Raw genomic sequence first — 17,232 nt, 5'->3', positions numbered from 1 at the left:
TAATCATCATTTACTCATATTCGATTTACGTACGTTGCGGATTGAGTTACAGTACGTCCTCATATACATATACGGAGTTTGTTTAGTATGGACGGTACTGCAGCGCACGGAGTTTGAGCCGTCCGAGGAGCTGAACTCGCCGCTTGTGGGCCGGTGAGCCTCGGCTGGCCCAGCGGAGCTCGACTGCGCCGCGGGAGCGTCCAGGGCGTCTATGTCGTCATCCGCATTGAGGTGGTTTGACGGAGCCCCCGTGACCCCGCCTACGTTATCTGCCCTGTCCGCCGCTAGGGAGACCTGTGACTGCCGAGTATACGGGGCGGACTGGTGTGGACTTTGTAGCGGGGCGGGCTACGAGTGTTAAAGGACGCGCTACGAGGGGTGGTGTCTAGTGTGTAGCGTGTCGAGGGACCGAGAGCTTGACAGAGGAGCCCACGAAGCCCCCGAAGAACCTTGATCTGACAGGGGAGCTCGATGGCGGTCAAGCAAAGAAAGGGAACAGAAAGAGCCTGCGGAGCGCGAGGAGAGCGTGCACCCGTAGTGGTACGAGGCGGGTGTTACGAGCTAGTTTTTGGAGCCGTTTTCAGCACTCGAACTTGTCGACGTGGCGAAATATATAGGTGCCGGCTTCAGGGGCGTTTTTGGTGAGCCGAGCTAGGCGCAGTAGGAATTGTTGTAGACCCTGCGTCAGATACTATACCCTCTTGAGGACGAGCATCAGGCAGTGCCTTACTAGGGGGACAGAGTCAAACGCCTTGAAGAGGAAATTGGAGGCGAAGAGCCACAGCCCCTTCATTAAAGGTTTGTAAAGGGAGGACTTGAGGAGGGTCTCGTAACCAACTTCCAGTCTCCCAGCTAGGGCGAAGTTGGCGAAGGTGGTGTGGAAGCGGCGAAAAGGTTCCGTTACCCACCGCTCTATGTGGAACAGAAAGAGCCTCCATATCTCTAGGAGTTTTTCACAGAGGTAACTCAGTTAGGTACTGAGGTGGTAGCTGCCAAGGTGAAAGAGGGGAAGTTTCTAACCACCCAACTTGAAGAACTCAGACTATTCTCAGCAGTTGCTCGCGAGAGCGAGGTAGAGGAGCCGGCGGCGTAGCCCATAGCGGCTTGGGCTTCGACGGCCTCCTCGTGAACGACCGCCCCCACGACGGCGGCAGCCTCGACGGCGATACGGGAGTGGGAGTCGGCGTAATCCGCGCACGCAGCCCCCACGCCCGCCCAGTGCCGGAAGTCAACGGCAGCGCCGGCGGCAACGGTAAACGACGAGGTTCTCAAGGACCTCGGCGAGCTTAGCCCAGAGGACCGTGACCTGGTGTAACCAGTTACGCCAGTGAACGCGAGCATTGAGGACGTGGAGCGATCCGGGTCGACTGAGACCGCGAAGCCCTCCAGGTCGGACGAGACCGTGGAGACCTCCACCACGACCTTGCCTAGACGCACACATCGCAGAACCCCTGTAATCAAGGACGTTGCGTTAATAACCCAATTAATAGAATTGGGCAATTTGAGCGAGCGCTAATGCTCTATGCTGCTGAGTTGCAGCGTTTAATCCGCCCTCGTGCATTCACATGAGTAAGATCTGAGAACCACAGTACAACAGCCGGCGGGTTGTGATGGTGAAGCTCAGTTCTTAAGTATGGTGAACTTAGGCAGAGATCAGTGATGATCTCTGTATGATAGTTGTTGAAGCTGGGTTAGCTTAGTTGAGGGCGGTGTTGCATATCCAAGTGCAAGGTGAGTGCGTGGATATCGGAATGCCAAAAGCATGGATCCCAGAAGATCCAGTTAGGATCTGAGAGAGAAACGAACGAGAATTGAGCGAGACTATGGTAAAATAGACAGTGCGGGGCCCTGGCGATGGTTAAACCAGGCTAGGCCCGCGCAGCTTGTCTGCGGCCTGCCTGTCGTGGAGGGGACAGGCGGGTTCCGATTTGTTGTNCTAGTACATGTTGTTCAAGGGTCCTTTAGTTGAACTTATGTATGTACTAGTTTTGTTATCGCTCCCGTGTTGGTCACGGCTTGTAATGTTCTCGTTCGTAGTGTTCGTATTTGTTCACTTATTTTCTCTCTATATTGGTAGATAATGTAGTGTAAACTGTAAGTTGTAAATTATGTTGAACTAATGTAAATTCGAAGGTTTTACTTATGTATTAGTATAGTGTATATGTATTACGATCGATAGGTTTTAGCACAAATATAGTAGGGACCAGGATATGAGTCGGTATAATTACCTATGCATGCATGAGTTGAGATGATGTGATGTGTCGCCTACCAAAGTAGATCGGTGGTTGACCGGTGTGTATAGGCAGTGTTTCCTATTGCTGGGCGTAGTGTGTGACGCTATAGTGACGTGTGTTGCTCGGGTGAGCGTGTCGTGTGAGACGACGGTTGCGGGTATTGCTTGAGGACGATCCGTGCCTGGACCACTCATGGACTGTGGAGCCTGGGCCTTATGGACAGGCGCAGTCAGCTGTGGGTGACAGCGACCCCGGGGTAGGGCAGAGATAGGGTCAGGACGGTAGTCCGAGCTTTAGACCCGGGAACGTGGACTTCCACGTGATAGATCGTGGGATCGAGGATGCACTGAGAGTGCGGTTGTAGCCCAACCTCAGGATTTGAAGTGGTTTGGGTCGTGGTTGCTCCTGGTTGGAGTGTGTGCGAATTCTCCAATGAGAATTTCGCCCAATGATGATTGGGTCTACGATATGAGCGAGGGACGCTATGCGTAGTTGCGATAGGTTTAGCCGCTAGGCCTACCTACTATTTGTGACCGTTGGTCCATTTGTGGAAGCCGACGTAATCGGTTCAGCTGATGACTCTGTGGATGAGTTGGAGTAAGGAAGTGAATTCTCGAAATACGAGAGTTGGACTTCGCTCAAAATCGACCAATTGTCGAGTGGGAGTGCTTCGGAAAAGCCGAAGAAGTCAAATGCACCAAAAGTGCATTGCAATGGAGTCCGCGAGAGCAATGGTGCAAGAATCTGCACTTGACAGATTTGCTCTCGGGGACCGGTCCCTGGCAGGAGGGACCGGTTCCCGAACGTTGTCTGCGCAAGCTTGCTCTCGGGGACCGGTCCCAGGAGGGAGGGACCGGTTGCCCCGAGGTTGAGGGTTGCGCAGTGTGGGGCAACCGGTCCCCTGGCAGGAGAGACCGGTCCCCGAGCGTGAAACTTGCCCAGGCAGGCTGGGTTATGTTGGAGAACTTGAAAATAACGCTCTTTCATGGATTGAGGCTCGAGACATGTGTCGGGGTAGGCCATCTCGTAGTAGAGCAATTTGAGGTTAGAAGTGGCAATTGAGAGGTAAGGGAAAGTGGTCTCTTGGAGACACTTGAATACCGGATAGCCACATGGAATTGTGGACAATGCTCTCTTGAGGATTGGAAGTCGAGATATGCCGGGGTAGGCCATCTCGCGGTAGAGCAAGGTCCGAATGTGGTTAGAACACTCGCGATTGGGTGATGCACCAATGATATTGCTTTTGAGCAATGTTGGTGATCGAATCGGAATGCCCCGAGGGGGAAAGTGAATGCAAAGAAGAGTTCTTGCATGCCGAATGGTGAATGGTGTTGGAGCGCGTAGAATCGTTGAGCTTCGACTTGCGCTACCACCAAGAATGACGGAGACTCGTAATGCACTTTCGGAGCTACGTTTAGCAAGAGTGAGTGAATCTAGTCTCACATCCCCCGTAGTAGGCCTTTGGATGATTCCAATGAGTGAAAGGCCACCCCGGAGTGCAAAAGTGCATTGGAACCCTATGTCGCTCGATACGTCGAGTTGAGGTGTGAATTCGGTTTGAAGTGAGTTAGTTTCGAGGACGAAACTCCTTTTAAGGAGGGGAGGATGTAAGGTACCGGACTTCTAAAATTATGAAGCTACGGTGTCCATTTGGTTGGAGAGCCATTTGAATGGTTCCGGTAAGGTTGCGGTGTAATATAATATACCGGATTTAAATATAAAAAAAAAAAATAGAAATAAATAAAAAATAGTATGAGATACTATTTTTATTGAATTTAGAGAAGTAAAATATAAGTTGGGAATGACCTGTGCTGAAATCGGAATTAAAACAGAAGATTTAGAATTTTCTGTTGGAAACGGGGCAGATAAATTAGCAGAAAATGCACAGTCTCAGAAAATTATGAAAATTGGCAGAGATGTCAGAAATATTTTTATGAGGCTAGATTTAAGGTTCATATTTTTCTGACCGTAAGTGAGAAATAAATTCGAAAGCTATCTGATAAAGATTGCAGTTCGGTACAGTTTTTCAGTGACCAAACGGGGTCGAAACTGAACCAAGTGATCGTCAGCTTGTTAAGTTAAGTAAACCAAACATAACTGTCAAGTTTGAGCTCAAACGGACACTCTGGGAGCTCCGGCGAAAGATATCAGATTTCGAGCTGCTAGAGTGAATAGTGTAATTGTGAGGGACTAAAGTGTAAAAGGGACTTAATCCCTTCTTCTCCTCCCTCAACCGTGCGTACACAACCGCACAAAACACAACAACACGCATACATGGAAAGGGAGAGAGACAACTTCCCTTTCTCTCTCTAGATCTCTCCCAAAATAGATGGATTTGGTGGAGAAGCAAGCTTGGAAGTTGATCTTCATCACTTCATCATCTTCCTCTCCATTGGAGCTTGCTTGAGAGGTAAGCTTCAAAACCCTTTAATGGTAGAACTCTAAGGATTGATCCTTATGCTCTAAAATGGTTTTAATGGAATTCTAGCATGCTAAATAGATGATTATTGCTAGAATCTAGGATCAATTTAATTAATTCTTGCTAGTTATAAACCTAGGGCTCGAAATGCAATTTTTGAAAATATGAGGGTTTGATTCATTTAACCCTCTGGAAACCTAATTGATAGGTCACTAAACGCGTCGGAAGCGACGGTTCGGCGATTCGTCGAGCCAGTGCGAAGTTATTAAAGAAACGGACGTTTAGGCTTCGTTTCCGCCTGCAGGGCGAGGCGACGTCGTAAAATCGTGGAAACGATTTGAAGCATGTGACAAGAAACGAAGACCTATAATTCTCGGATCGCGAAGCGGAGGTCGTTCGGTAGTCGCGCGTGAATAGGGTCGAACCGAGCGGCGTGCGCCGGCGGGAGGCCGATTGCGAGTGACGACGAGCAATCGGAAGCATGTAAAAAGGTGGGGAGGTGTCTATCCGAAGCAATCGGGCTTCCTTCTATGTCGCGAGTAAAATAGTTGATCATATTTTATATATATGGTTCTTATGCATTATAGGATATATGTATAGTTACATTTCTACTTTCCTCGAATGCATGTCTAGTTGTGTAGTATTATAGACTTGACACTTAAATCTAGAATGCATGATGATTAAGGTTGAGACATGAGATCTATGATGATAAGAGAATAAAGAACTTGGACTTGACAATGAACTAGTGACATGTGAACTAGTGTAATGGAGATTGTATGCACGTAGCATTATGAATGGATTGCATGCTAGTTGATTATGGCATATTAGCATTATGATGCATGTTGGCCTTATAGAACATATATGCTAGATGAAATGAAGGCTAACCTATTGTTAATTATGGAGATTATGTGGCTCTAAACCTAGTGTCGTGAACTAGGATAGATCGAGTGGCATTAATATATGTTGTTAAACATAGGTTACATTAAACCTAGTGTTGTGGAACCTAGAGTTGCTTAGACCTAGGTGAGTGGATTGAGATTTGATATGGTTGAAACTTGGCATGGACCTAGGGATAGGTGGAATATCAAGTGATGGTTAACCTAGTTGACAGGGTATCCTCAGTTGTCACACGAGCGGGTAGGCTCATTGGGTGGGATACGAGCGGGGTAGCTCCCCACATTGGACTGGGAAGTGAGTCGGGCGAAGGGCGGGGTAGCTCTTCTCCTGTGAGATTTGCGGGTAGCTCTTTACCTATGAGCGCGGGTAGCTCTTTACCTACGAGCGGGGTAGCTCTTGACCTTTGAGCGGGTAGCTCTTTACCTATGAGGGGGGTAGTCTTTACCTACGAGCGGGGTAGCTCTTGACTTTGAGCGGTGCTTTTTATGAGCGGGGTAGCTCTTTTACCTCGAGCGGGGTAGCTCTTGACCTATGGCGGGGTGCTTGATTGAGTTTGAGTTAGAGTCGGAGCGAAGAGCGGGGTAGCTCATGCCTTAGGCATTTGAGTCATGAGTTGGGCGAGGAGCGGGGTAGCTCTTTACTGATAGTGTTAGAGTTGTGGGACGGGTGAACAAGGGCGGGTAGTCCTTCACCTACGTGATTTGAGACAAGGGCGGGGTAGCCTAGTGGATTGGTAATGACATGAATAGCATAAGTGATTTTGCCATTCATACCCTGATTAGACATAGTATATGTTAGTGGATTGCTAACTATGTCGTATTTGTATTCATTACATCGTTGAAGCATATTATCATGATAGTAGGCTTATTGCTAGTTGATATTTCATGCATTGCTTGCATTTGATGGACAATAGATCATAGTTGCAGTTCAATATCTTTCTTCTCTCTATCTATCTATCTGTGCCAGCTTAGACTAGTGGGAAGATCGGCGGAGTCGGCGGCCGAACCCACTGGGAAACTATATTTATATAGTTCTCACCGCCTGTGTGGTTTTGGGGTACAGTACACATAGTGAGCGACCGGCAAGTGTGATCGCGAGTCAATGGGCATAGCGCCCTGCTAGCTAGCTTAGTGAGCTTTTCCTATTGTACTAGAGCACCCTCGTGTGCATGGTTATAGATGACATGATGTATTTTGGATAGCTAGCATTATGTATATGTGATATGATTATGTATTCATTTTGGAAGCTTAAATGTAATCAAGTTGTATTAAATGTTGAATGTCAAATGTGATGTAATAGATAGTTATATCTCTCTTTTATTCACTTGTTTATGCTTGTGATGCTTGCTCTTGTAATGTTCGGCACTGGTTGTGCCCTCGCTATTGTTTTGATCATGTATGTATTCAAGTTGATTTCCTGGGAACTTGTTGTACATGATCCTGTTGTTTAGCCTTGGGCGGACAGGGGAGGTGCTGTCCGTTCGGCGTCTGTTCGACGCGCCCGGATCGTACCAAATTGGTAGCGGTCCCGGGGCGTGACAGTAATTCAAGATAGAAAGGATGGAAAAATGAAACAAGCTACGATCAATGAAGTTTGTAGGAAAGAGTTGAGAGAAAAAGAGTGTAAGGAACTAGCTAGATGGTTTTATGATGCAGGAATACCTTTCAATGCTGCTAATTATGATAGCTTTCATGTGGCGCTCGAATCTATTGGACAATATGGCCCTGGTTTTAAGCCACCTTCTATGTATGAGTTACGAGTTCCTTTGCTTCAAAAGGAGGTTCAACAAACGAAGAATTCAATGAATGGGCACATGGAGGAATGGGCCAAGACTGGATGTAGTACAATGTGTGATGGATGGACGGACAAGCGACAAAGGACCCTTAAAAACTTTCTTGTAAATTCTCCAATGGGAACTGTGTTTATCGAATCTATTGATGCCTCCAATTACTCTAAAACTGGAGAAGAAATGTTCAAGTTATTGGATAAAATGGTGGACCATATTGGGGAGGCAAATGTCGTTCAAGTTGTGACTAATAGTGCATCGAATAATGTATTGGCTGGTAAGAAATCTTGTATAAAGTATATTAATTTTGTTTCTGTATATACTTTAATTTTATGTTATTATATGAAATATTTCTTTAACTTGAAATATGTGTGAAATCTTAATAGGGAAATTATTGGAGGCAAAACGACCAAATTTATATTGGTCACCTTGTGCAGCCCATTGCATTGATTTGATGCTTGAGGACATTGGAAAGATGCCTGAGGTGCATAGAACAGTAAAAAGGGCAACAACATTGAGTGGTTTTATTTATGCCCACACAGGAGTGGTCAACATGATGAGGCGTTTTACAGCCCAAAGAGAGTTGCTTAGGCCTGCTGTAACAAGATTTGCAACGGCCTTTCTGACCCTTCAAAGGTTACATAAGCAAAAAAGCAACTTTAGAAAGATGTTCACATCGGATGATTGGACCAAAAGTAAATGGGTAAAGGAACATGCGGGCAAAAATGCAACTAGCATTGTATTCAAGGTTTTAAGTGCCCGTCGGCACGAACCGTATCTACCGTGCCGTACCGTGCCAATAAGATACAGGCACGATACAGACCCCGTGCCGATGGCACAGCTCAAAATTCTCTATTCTTTAAATTAGTAAGTAATTTCCTCAATAAAGTTTAAAAGATGTGATAAAAAGACATAATAAATAGTTAGACTATTTTGTTACTGAAGAAAATAATATTTTATACTATTATATGTCCGCACATAAGAATTTTTTTGACCAGCACGCATCGGCACGGCTCGGCACGCATCGTGCCGTACCGTGCCGGCAAATTTCCGGCACGACCCCGTGCCACGGCACTTAAATCCTTGATTGTATTGATGCCCACATTTTGGACTAGCATTGTTTATATTCTTAAAATTTTTGGTCCTCTTGTTCGTGTGCTTCGACTAGTTGATGGTGAAAATAGGCCAGCAATGGGCTATATTTACGAGACTATGGACAGAGCAAAGGAAGCAATTGCCAAGTCTTTTAAAGAGAGGGAGGAGAAATATAGTGAAGTATTCAAGATTATTGATAATAGAAGGCAATGCCAGCTTCATTGCCCTTTGCATGCAGCCGGACATTTCTTGAACCATGAATTTTTTTATTCAAATTTAGAAATTTACGGAGATAAGGACATTATGACCAGTTTATATCAAGCTTTGCAAAGATTGGTTTCAAGTGCTCAAGAGCAAGATAAAATATGTGATCAACTAAGTGTATATTGTGAAGCACATGGTCTTTTCGGAACTAATATGGCAATTCGCCAAAGGAAAACAAAGTCACCGGGTATATTAGTTCTATACTACTTTGTACTTATTAAATACTAATAGTATAGTAATATTATAAATCTATGCATTATGCATTTTGCATTTTAATAAATACATCATTAATTTTTATTAATGTAATATTTATATGAATAGCTGAATGGTGGAAATTGTTTGGATCATCAACACCAAACTTGCAAAAATTTGCAATTAGGGTTCTAAGCCTCACTTGTAGTGCTTCCGGTTGTGAGCGAAATTGGAGTGTATTTGAACATGTAAGTCATCAATATTAAATCATCTTATACAACTATAGTTATGGTATTTTAGTATTTGATAGTTTTAAGTTCTTAATTTAACAAAGTTGATTTTCTTTTGCAGCTTCATAGTAAGAAAAGGAATAGGCTCACGCAAAAACGCTTAAATGACTTGGTGTATGTGAGGTACAATAGATCATTGAGGAGGCGTTATAAATTGCGTGACACTGTTGATCCTATCTGAATGAGTGAAATTGATGACAGTAATGAAAGGTTGATTGGAAAAATGAATGAAAACGACGATAATGAGAGGGAAGATGAGGATGTTTGGGAAGATGGCACATTGACATGGAGTATGGTAGCTAAAGCAGCAGGGGTGGATCAACCTACCCATCATACTAGATCACGTAGTTCCACCAAGTACAGTGATAAACGAAAGGCAAAAGCTTCATCTTCTCAATCGCAGAACATTAGTAACTTTATAAATGATTTAAATGATGAAGAGCCTGATTTTGATGAGACTCTCAACACAGAAGATGAAGAAGAAGAAGACATTGGAGACGACAAATCTGACAAGGGAGAGGAGTATTCTTCATCAAGTGATGAAGATGATGGTTGATGATTAAGGAATGAGGATTGAGGACTAATTAACATTGCTAATATGACGTATTTTGGCTTGGGGTCTTGAACACTTATCTTTCACATGATCATGATGCTTTTTTAATGTTTTTTGGCTTGAAACTTTAAACTTTTTAACTTTTATGCATATTACTTTTTTATGATCTTGTGCTTTATGATTATATGCTTTTCACATCTAACTTTTCTATATGTTTGTGAATTAATACTTACCGTTATGCTGTCCTTTATTTTGAGATAAAAAGGTAATTTGTTCTTTACTTTTATCTATATTATTTGGGTAACTATAAAATATTTATTGTGGTAATATGATTTTATTGAGTATATTTAATGCTGCTTAACAATTATTAGAAAGAATGGTAAGAAACTTCTTGATTATTTACTTATTTCAAAATTTTATGAAAGTGTGCGCCTGACCTCTCTCGAGCACGCGCCTGTGCCTGCGCCTTACGCCTTGCGCCTTGCGCCTTGCACCTTGGCTCCAACAGGCCTTTGCGCCTAGGTGCGCCTTGGGCTTTTTTAAACACTGCTCACGCCATTTCGAACATGACTCGGCCCAACATGGCCTCCCGCCACAGGGCAGGAAGCTGACCCATTTAAGCCAACAAGTATAACCCATTTGTATTGATTAGACTTGGTTGTTAGACCAGTTTGACCCATTTGTATTGATTATAGCCTGTGTAAGCCTAATTGAGCTCGATAGAGACACTTTCATACTCGGTTAGGTCGCGCCCACGAGTGCCGCTTCGGAGTGAGGCTCTTCTTGCGTTGACGTCGCAGTAGTTCCGTTTGGGCAGTTTTCTTGGACCGGCCACTCCCGTGGCTAGTGTGCGGTGTAGTTTGAGCACAGGCTGAACTGGCCAGTTGGCGATCTCTTGAGATTGGGTCAGTTGTGGCTCATTTGTAGCTAGTGATGCATTTATATGTCCACAGAGAGTATGGTATGAATAGCGATAATATTGTAGCATTTAGCTGTAGAGTTTTTTCCAGCTTATTTTACTATCCTTTTACCTATCAGTTTATTACTCGTACTGTAGACTTAGTGGATAGGCGGTTGGGATCGATGACGGTATCCACTAAGCACTACTCTGTTTTGCAGTAGTTCTCACACCCATTATTGCCATATTTTTGCAAAGCCGTCAGTTGCTGCTGCTGCTTCTGATCGAGGTAAGGGAGTCGCGAGCTAGATCCCTATCTTCCCCGGTCACTTTACTAGAGGAGTACCCCTGCCAGAGATAGTTTTGGATTTTGCCATGTACATACAGTAGATTTAGTTTTACTCTCTGAGAGGTGGTTGTATCTTGGATGCTGGATGGTCAGGGTTGTATTTTGGAACTTGTATGTACAGTGGGCCTTTTTATTTATATATGTTTCAATTTTAGCAGCTCTGTACTTCTTGTATAGCTATTATCTGTGTGCAGGTACAGCTATCGCTTCGTATACACAGGAAATTCCTATGTACACAGCGGGTCTGTTGGCGAGCCCGGGGAACGTGGTAATCCAAGGCGTGATAATTCTCGTCTGGGTGGCCACTTCGGTAACTTGATGTGAAGAACGTGTATTCTTCACGGCTCTCTTTCTGAGGAAGTTTATATGCGGCAACCGTCGGGCTTTGTTCACCCTTATTTTCCTCATCATGTTTGCCAGCTACATAAAGCGATCTATGAACTTAAGCAAGCACCGCGGGCTTGGTTTCAGCGTTTTTCTTCTTCTCTCTGAACTAGGTTTTATTGGCAACACCGATGATCCCTCGATGTTTATCTGTCACTCCTTTTCTAGCACTTCTGTTTTTCTTTTATATGTCAATGATATTATTGTCACCGGAAGCTCGTCTTCTCTTTTGGAAGCTTTTCTAAGAACCTTGCAATAGAAATTTGCCATGAAGGATTTAGGTCCGCTACATTATCTTTTGGGTATTGAAGTTATCTACTCTTCTTCTGGTCTTTATCTTACTCAACAAAAATATACGCATCAACTATTGCGTCATAGGTTTCTTAACAGTAAACCTATCTCCACTCCTGCCTCCGACCACTTATCTTTCATCTCATAAGGGGCGTTTTCTTGAAGATCCCTACACCTATCCTCAGATGGTTGTGCTTCACAATATCTTACCTTCACACGACCCGATGTTTCGTACACTACCAATTTGGTTGCTCATTATCTTCGTGCGCCTCATAAGTCTCACATGCAAGCGGTTAAACGTTTTCTCCACTATATTCTAGACACTATCATATGGCATTCCTATCTCTTGCTATGTCAATCCTTCCTTGTCACCTTTACAGATGTTGATTGGGTCAGTTGTCCGAATACATACCGGTCTAGTTCTGAGTATTGCATATTTCTTAGACCTAATTTTATTTCGTGGTCGGTTAAAAAACAACCTACTATTTCTCGTTCTAGTTCCGGGCGGAGTATCGCACCGTGGCTTATACGCTTGTCGAGACGATGGATCCGTCGTCTGCTTCATGATCTTGGTGTTTCCTTATCGCGTTCTATTTGCATCTATTGTGATAACCTAGCACCACATATCTTGCTACCAATCTTGTTCTTCACGCTCGTATGAAGCATACTAAGCTTGATCATCAGTTTTTGCGAGAAAAAGTCCAATTCAGTGATTTGCACTTAGTTCATATATCTTCTGATAAGCAACGTGCTGACATCTTCATCAAACCCTTATTTCCTTCTCAATTCTCCATGCTACGACCAATCTTCGCGTCCGACCAATGGATGCTTAGCTTGCGGAGGATATTACGATATATTTAAGTATGCTATGATATATTTAGTATTGTATTATTTGTTGCCTTACATAGTATTAGACTATATGGTATCTCTAGTTGTAATATTACTATAATAGGTTGATCTGTACACTATTTATTATCATCAATACAACCTAGAGGGTCATGCTCTTTTGCCCTTCTTTCAAAAAGATAAGGGATGAATGATGCCATTAAAAAAATATAAAAAAAAACTGATCAAACCCAGTATTTAGATTTCAATTTTGTATGAAACATTAATAGAACAATTATCTCAATATGCAAAATGATTCCCTTCGTATACAAAGGACTAAACTATTCTATCTCCTTATCAAATTTAGAGTATGCGGCCATCACTGGTTAAATTACGATTGAACTATTGTGCGTTTGTGTCAAATTTGCTTCCCTCTCATAGGCTACAGAGCTAGATTATATTTTTTTTGGTATTTCAAAAGAGGTCTGACCATAGATTCTGCAGCTATCGCGCATCTCCAATGAGACATCTTCCGCGATCAGCTACTGTATTGGTATTTATATGTAATGCGCCTCCTAATTTGTTTCCTTCCCTATTCATTGTTGAAATTCTATTGTCATCCCTAATTCTTCATCTATTAGGGCAAACGATTCGCTAGAAAGAGGTCCGGTGACAACAAGCCAATGTTCTCACTCGAGGTATTTGAGCTGCTTGCCACAGTTGCTGGAAAACTACTGACAGAGTCAGAGGGTTCTTCCGATTTGGCTAACTTAACCAATCAACTTAATTTGACTACTTTAAAGAATAGTATTAAGCAGGAGCAGCTTAATGGAATGAAGCGTTAAAAGCTGAAGCTTTTGAGTAGGATAGCTCTAATGAAAAGGTATTGATTATTAGTAATGATGAGTATGAAAGAGATGGACCAAAGATGCCGCCACATGTGAAGTAGTTACTGTTAAAACTGAAATGGATGGTAGCTCTCTTGAAATGTATTGTTTGGCGGATCATATGGATTTGGATGTAGAGCCTTCTAATGGTTTAGTTAGAGCTCATAGTAGCACTGAATTGCCTGTGTATAAAGATTGTTACAGTCCTCACTTGGGTTCCATTTTGAAGCATAAGGATCGAAAGGAAATTACTGTATATAGAGATGATGACGAAAACTCTTCTAGGTGCACCCATACTAGAAATACCATAAATAGCAAGACATTTAACCATAGGATGAGGAAGAATTTAGCTTTTAAGTTGCGAAAAGTTGCTATTGATCACCTTTGTGACGGAGAGATTTCTAACACCGGTATAAATGCCATGGTATCAATTCTTTACTCAATTACTTCATGATAAGTCTTGTTGCTTTTAAATTCGTATGAAATTTTAAATGTTCTTTTACTAATTTACTTCTTCCTCCCTGACACCTCAAAAACCATCATTTGAAGCAGAAGACGATCCCAGTATGCTGCATTGGCTAATAGTGAACTCACTAACAATTACATAAGACGATCCCGGTACTCCTTTCATTCTCTTTATAAGAAGATCAACAAATATGTAATTTGTAACGGACATCTGTCATATACCTATAATTTTATAATATAGAGGACAGTTATGGAGAGCATGACAGCTTTTCTTGGAGGCAGCCTATGTGTTGGTGTTCTTCTCAATGGAAAAAAGATTAGAGATGATAGCATAACCCTAAAATAAGCTAGCATCATTCACAACAACCTCAATAATTTGGCCTTAAACTAGAGAGCCCAACTCAACACCAGATCCAGTAGAGCTCACAGTATAACAAGATACCCATCTCCTTGATAATGGTGATGTTACTGAACCATTAGCGAGATAATTAAACACCCTGATTTTCCTTCGTCCTTCATAAATTTTATTGATCAAGTTAAATTTTGAGTTCCAATAATAGTCAAATTGAAATAACCACCGCTATTTATCATACTTTGCTATATTTTGCTTAACTACTATATTCTTTAGTTCATGTAAATCAAGGATTCAAGTGCCGGCCATGCCGCACCGTGCCAATGCGGCACGTACCATGTCACCAAGAAAGGGGCACGGTACAGGGGGGGTCTCGGAAACCCCCCCCCCCCCCCCCCCCCCCGCGGCACACGAGGCCGTGCCGCATGAGGCAGCGGCACGGCGATGCGTGCCGCGGCACAGTGCTGTGCCGGCGCTGTGCATTTTTTTTTTTTGCTTTTCTTTTTTGCCTTTTGTTTTTTTTTTCTTTTTGTTTTATTTTTTGGGGTACCCAAAGCATTCTAGGTACCCTACAACCCCCAAAAAATATTGCAAATCGAAAATCTATTTATTAGGCAAGTCAAAAAAATTATAATTTAATTTTTTTTGTTTATCAATATAGGGCAAATTTTTAATTTACATATCCAACCCCTCCGCTTTCATCATAGACATCTATTTTTTCTTCACAAATTATTTTATCAAAATTTGTGGCACCGCAAAACTTTTGCCAAATTACGGAAACAAAATCGAACTCAATAAACAAATTTGAAAGCGCATCAAACATAAAATTTTATTTTTGCGTTAGAAAATTGAAAATACTGATAAAATTAAAAGTTAAATTAAATTAATTGATACTTAAATTTATTTAATTTATTTGTTATATAATTTATCGCTTAATTTTTTTGATAGATCTACTAATTTTTTGAAAAAATTAATTAAAAAATTATTTTTTAAAAATTATTTTTTTATATTTTATAAAAGAAAGACTGTAATATAGTCAAAAGAAAAAAGAAAAAAAAAAGATGTCTTTGCATTTTAAATATTCTAACCTGTAAAAATTTCTATTCTGCATCAGATATAGTTGTACTTTACATACAAAAAAGCTTACAAGTATATTAATTGATGAGTATAGTAAGCTATACATAGCAAATATTCATAATTATTTGATTAAATCTTTCAAAATAATATTATAAGAGTTTGTTGAAACCAAAAAAATTGAAATAAATCTGTGCCAAAGCGTGCCAATAGGAGGTCATGCGCATCCATCGGCACGCAAGCGTACCATGTGTCGGCACGAAAGTGTGCCGGTGGCGTACCGTGCCAGACAGACAACGACACACCCCCGTATCACGGCACTTTAAACCTTGATCTAAATAATATTTTGCTAAATTCATGAAAAAATCCCAGAAATGGTTTTTCATTCCGAATGGTCTCTGTTTGTGCTATTAATCTTAATCTTGAGCTAGGGGGTGGTTATTTTTATTCTAATATATAATATTAGAATATTATAGTAAAATGATATAATATTTTAGTAAAATAAGCTTTTCCTTTCAAATGCAGCGTATATATATATATATATATTAAAAGTGCTCAATTGAATGATTCAGTAGAAGGTTTGTGATTTGGTTATATAATCAAGATGACCATAATGTTTCTCTCCTCTTCTTCATTGAGATTTTAATAGAACAACTAGGCAAAATCTGGTCGATCTGCTAATATGCAGGCAACAATTTGCAAGATAAATTTCTAATTTTTAATGTTTTAGGCAGCCTACTATTTGCTTTTGGATTGTTTTTGAGCTGTTGTACCTCATGCCTACTAGATGGACCAATTTGACCCTCACTGTTTTTTTGTGAACCCAAATTTAAAATTAGAGTGAAAATTCAAATAGGCAACTAGGCAGGAGAGCAACTAGATTGATAATAATGAAGGGCCTGAAAAAGTCTTGAAAGGATTGGTTGTTATTAGAAAGGTATTGCCTCCTTACTCTTCCGTACTATCTCAGCAGTTTTCTCATGCTAAAAATCCTTTTTTTCCATTCTTTGATCGTATAGTTGTTGAGTTTGATGTCTTCAAAATTATTTGATGTAATGCCTCAAAGAGTTTATTGAGGTGAGAAAAAACGATGTGCTTGGGATCTCGGTAATATGGATGTCTTCTACATTTTTCTTCTATTCATAATTTTCGCTACTTTTTCATTCTTATCCATCTTGAGTCCTCTGTGCACAAGAGGAGATGCAAGATAAGTGCAAGCATTATAGGACATTTAGCATGCTATTTTCAATGTATGTTTTCTTTTAATTTTAATGAGGCTTTTATACCTTCAGGAATATACCTTACTAAAAGTATTACAAAATGAAGGATTCAAGTTTAAAATTTATCAATTATACTAAAGGCGCTGGCTTAAGATTTAGGATTGATTAAACCAAAATCCACGCATATGTAAATAATTATACATCAAATTATTTAATGTCAAGTAAAGCTGTTCATAATTCTTCTATAAGTATAATTAAGAAATTGTAACAATTAACTGTAATAATACTTATATGCTGCATTATGCGGGTAAGATTTTATTTATTAAGGTTGAATTACATGTTTTTAAAAAAGTCATAAATCCAACAGTTGAATGTACTATTAATCTACGGTTGATATCAAAGCGGTAACTATAATGACCCAGCTTATTAGCACTAATAAGTCATTGGGCTCAAACCACCAGCCCAAAATGCGTCAGTCCGATTATTCTTATTAGGATCCCTAATCCTTTATATGCCCAATCACAACCCCTTTCTCATCGGATGTGATACTATTAGGGTCTCACAAGCTTCTCCAGTTTAGACTCTGACGTTCTTGTCAACTCAACACACACCCCATGATCACCAGACGAGGTGAAGCCCATCTCATACTCCTGGCTAGTGAACAAGCTCTCATACAAATATATCGACCCAGCCCACTAGCACTAATAAATTATTGGCCCAAATCACCATTCCAAAATGCCTAAGCTTAGTTATTATT

General features: G+C 41.4%; 1 protein-coding gene across 3 annotated transcripts in view; it reads right to left on the bottom strand.

Moving 5' to 3' along the window:
* Positions 1–17,232, bottom strand: part of LOC109728022 (protein LOW PSII ACCUMULATION 1, chloroplastic) — a 48,584-nt gene that overhangs the window by 10,803 nt on the left and 20,549 nt on the right. The gene's annotated exons all lie outside the window — the stretch shown is intronic.

The sequence above is a fragment of the Ananas comosus genome, linkage group 23 (genome assembly GCF_001540865.1).
Source record: "Ananas comosus cultivar F153 linkage group 23, ASM154086v1, whole genome shotgun sequence".
NCBI lineage: Eukaryota > Viridiplantae > Streptophyta > Magnoliopsida > Poales > Bromeliaceae > Ananas > Ananas comosus.
Note: the sequence above shows the minus strand (reverse complement) of the source record. Positions and strands in the feature narration are given on the sequence as shown.